A 4,154-nucleotide genomic window follows, 5' to 3' on the forward strand; every position below is an offset into this window, starting at 1 on the left:
AATGGAATCAAAGGGTGTTTCTCTTGTAATAAGGGATTGTAATTAAGAGACACATTCTGTCTTGAATGGGTCGAACCCGAAATAATTAAAACTCTATTCTGTTAATGAATACGAGTGAAATTACGTTGGGTGACATTTTACACTTTGTACAATTTTTGCCCAACAGTTTTATATTTTTTAGATTTGAAAACCGAAAACCACACCGAGTTGTTCGGTTCGGTTTGATCCGGCCCGGTTCGGTTTTTTTTAATAAAAAAATCATTTAATACTCGTTAATTATTTTTTTGGCCAGAGTTAGATTTTTTTCAACTAAAAATTATTTCCTAATGGTTTTTTTTTCTTTTTAGCCCAGTTTGACAGGTCGTTCTTCTATTTTTGCCCTTTTAGTCCCTCACTTACATAAATTTCTCTGAGAACTAGGAAATTATGAATCATGGCCATTGGGGCCATCTCAAAATTGAAAAAAAAAATAAGAAAAATATACAAACAAACAATTAACCCCATAATTGAAAGACCCCCCAAAAAAAAAAAAAAAACGTCAATCCCTCTGTTGTCCCAGCCTTGGTGCTTGTTCTCTCCATATAATCTTTGACACAGCTCCTGCATTGTATCAATAAAGCAATCATAATTACATCATACCAAAAAAAAAAAAAAAAACTGAATGATACTCAATGAAAAGTTGAAAACACAGCCCATATTTAATGGCCTAACATATAATTGTAATTAGAATTGAAACTACTTGTGAAGGTGACACGAACATGCATCCAGTATCACTATCCATTAAGGTAAAGGTAAATAAGATTAAAGCAACTACCATGCTTTTTTTACAACTTAGTTCAGTAAGGATGATTAAGAGTGATGGGGACTTACAATCTCCAATAGGGATGATGTAACCGCAGCATCTGTAACACCACCAGTTCTCATGTTTGCTCTAACTGGAGCACCTAACCCAATAGAGCAATCTTGGCATCCGTAGGGAAGCAAAGGAGGAATGAGCATCTTAGATAGATAAGAAAGGTAACAAAAGATAACATAATTGCAGTATTGTGATGGGATAACCTTCTGAGATGGTTTTCTCTAAGTCTCTAAGTCGATAACCTTTTGACTTTGACTTTTGCAAAGAGCCTATCGAAACAATACTCATACTTCAGATCAAGATACAAAGTGTAAGTGTAAAACAGAAGAATCCTAAGACAATAGACCAAATCTAGAAGTAGATAGCAGATGACCATCAATTAGACAGACAAAAAGAACAAGCCAATAGTCAAGCTAAACAAAAATTTACTGATAGACATACCCACTGATAAACATCCTCCTTTTAGCCTTGCTTCGCAATTCGACCGGACCAACTCACTGTCTTATACAACATACACAAGAACAATGTTAAGATCAAGAATATGAAGGGCCAGTACAAAGTTCTGATCTTTTAAAAACATATCTTTTCTATTCCTTCGTTTTTAAACATACCTTGGCAACAAAGCTCGGATCTTTTGAACTCAGATCTATTCTATTACCTTGGCTAGTGGCTACTGGATCTGATAATCCAAACAAAACAATACAAAGACTTTTGTCATCCAATAACCCATTTAGATTGAAGGCTAACAATAAGATAAACTACTTTGAGATTGCAGAACAAAATTAAGAACCCATCAAGAAAGAGAAGCAACAAGACAATTTTCAGCAACCACCGATCTACATAAAGAAATTGAACCAGAAAGAAAGCAACTTACTTTGCTACAGGAGCAGGAACCTGAGGCTTCTTTTCCACCATTAACACCTCTAGTAGATACCAAGTTACCACCTTTGCCCAAATCAAAACAAATCCAGGATTACCAACCACAATATCAGAATGATTGAACAATCTTTAACTGAAATTCGGTACAAGGAACCTACCTTCGCAACAAAGCTCGGAAAGGACGAAGACATGTGATACAAGATATCCAAACTGTCAGCCAATAACTTCATCATGATTTGTTGTCTGGGGCTGGTTATCAGATCTACGTGATGAAGGAGTGAGAGTAGCAGTAGTATTAAATGACACGAAGAGAGGAAGATTCAAACCCAGAAAACCCTTGGTTGTAACCGCTTCGCCTCAGAAGAATCCGATCGAAGTCAAAAGCTGATGGAGGATTAAGGAAGGGAGGAACTGAAGTTTTGATTAAGGATTGAATTGCTGAGGCGCCGAGGAGAGGAATGAAAGACTGAAAGAAGAAACTAAAGAAGCAAAGGCGTGAGTCTGTGAAGTGAGAGAGTATTTATATCGCGGCGGGCCTCTACGGTTTCTGACTTAACACCAAAACGACGTCGTTTTGGTAACTTCGGTTTGGTTCGGTTCGGTTCATTTCGGTTTTTAACACCCTAAAACCGAAAACAGAACCGAACCGGTTCGGTTCAGTTCGGTTTTTTTCATTTCGGTGCGGTTTTTTTCGGTTCGGCTATTTTCGGCTTCGGTTCGGCTTTCGGCTCTGTTTTTTTCGGTTTTCAGTTTCGCGAACCCACCCCTACTTGAACATGATTTTGAAGAAGATGATGGCTTATCTAATGATGAGGATGCGGAGCTTGAAGTCATATACCATAATCCCTTATTCATTGTAGCCGATATTCCCAAAGAGGAAGAGAGTACTTCACTACTTTGTGATGAGAAGTTGAAGAGTCGAGGACTTTGTCTCCACGTACATCCAAAGAGAACCATCATGAGCTTCCCAAGATAGCTAGAGTGACAGGGCCCGCCCTAGATTTCACCCTGAAATCTGAAGTGGCTGGACCCACTTTTAAAGAAAATTTTGGCAAAACCTCCCCTAAAAGTGGGCAACCCAAACCTGTACGAAACCAAATGCACTTCTAATAACCCAACCGTATCCTCCTAGAGCCACCCTGCTCCCATATTCCAACCAACTCAAACTCAAGGATAGAAATAATAATTCAAAAACTTAAAGTCCAATGAAGCTCCATAATTAAAATACAACAATTCACCAAAGTTAGGTCATGGACCTCAAATACAATTCATTACAAGTCCAGGTCACAATTCCCATAGTAGTCAGAGCAATCTAAACCGAAATTTATATAAAGTTCAGTAGGTTAAACAGGTAACCTACTATATGAGATGACGGAAGCAGGTGCGGTCACTATGGCTCACTCCTAATGCGCCGAGCAGCAACGCTGTGAATTGGGCATTTGAAAACGAAGGGCCTAGGGGGAAAAGCATTTAAAACGTTAGCGTAAGTGGACAAAAAAAATAAGTAATTGTAAAGAAAAAAAAATGGACTTATGCTTTCCCACATTTAACTTTAATTGAAATTCCGATGCATGCAAGATTAGAAAAATAAATATTATTTCCTTAACTTCAAAGAGCGTAAGAAAGGAAATGATCCAGCCCCGCTGGCTAAAGTAAATAAATAAATAATATGGGGAAGAGATTTCACCATGCGGGTATAGGAGCCCTTAAGCTCTACCTCGACTGCTACCCACACATAGATTGTGTGAGGAGGAGAACTAATAACCTCGACTACCACTCACGTGAGGAGGAGAATCCTCAACTGCCACTCACAAACACAAAGTAAGTGAGGAGGAGACACTAACAGAAAGACCCAAGTATGGTGAGGAAAAACATTCGAAAAACAGTAAATCCATAAGGCTTCCCCACATTTCTCACGAGAAGATAAAACAAATATTCCAATGACGTGACCCCGCACACCAAAATATTCTCAAATTCATAATAATTAAGTGGAAATAAAATAGACACAATTCTCTTGAAGAATCTCATTTCCGGATTTCTCTTAAAATCTCAAGAATTGCTAATCAATTATAATAAAAATTTCCAAAAATTACCTTGGAATAATAACTCAACCAAAATTTCCAATATAAAATATAAGTCTCAAATCGAGCATAAAAATCTCAACTCAAAAGTCCAAGTCACAGGTCAAATACTCAAAACCAAATTAAATGCTCAATAAATAAATTGATAATTTAAACGAATCCTTGCTTAAGATAATAATCGCATGCATTATTTAAAATCAAACGTCCACTCACAGTATTTTGCTTGTCCTGTCGTCGATCGGTATTCTCCTCGTATGGAGACTCCTCTCGTCCTGTACGAATAGTACTTGTAAAAATATAATTACAGGACGGGAATTTAAAGTTACGATAATTAGAAA

General features: G+C 37.4%; 1 long non-coding RNA gene across 1 annotated transcript; it reads right to left on the minus strand.

Moving 5' to 3' along the window:
- Nucleotides 1-1,359: 1,359 nt before the first annotated feature.
- Nucleotides 1,360-2,214, minus strand: LOC112199995. The gene is made up of 3 exons (XR_002936122.2): nucleotides 1,894-2,214; nucleotides 1,731-1,801; nucleotides 1,360-1,535 (listed from the first exon to the last, which is right to left on the minus strand). It is a non-coding gene; the product is annotated as an uncharacterized LOC112199995 (long non-coding RNA).
- Between the last annotated feature and the right edge of the window lie 1,940 nt (nucleotides 2,215-4,154).

The sequence above is a fragment of the Rosa chinensis genome, chromosome 4, assembly GCF_002994745.2.
Source record: "Rosa chinensis cultivar Old Blush chromosome 4, RchiOBHm-V2, whole genome shotgun sequence".
In the NCBI taxonomy this organism is placed as follows: domain Eukaryota; kingdom Viridiplantae; phylum Streptophyta; class Magnoliopsida; order Rosales; family Rosaceae; genus Rosa; species Rosa chinensis.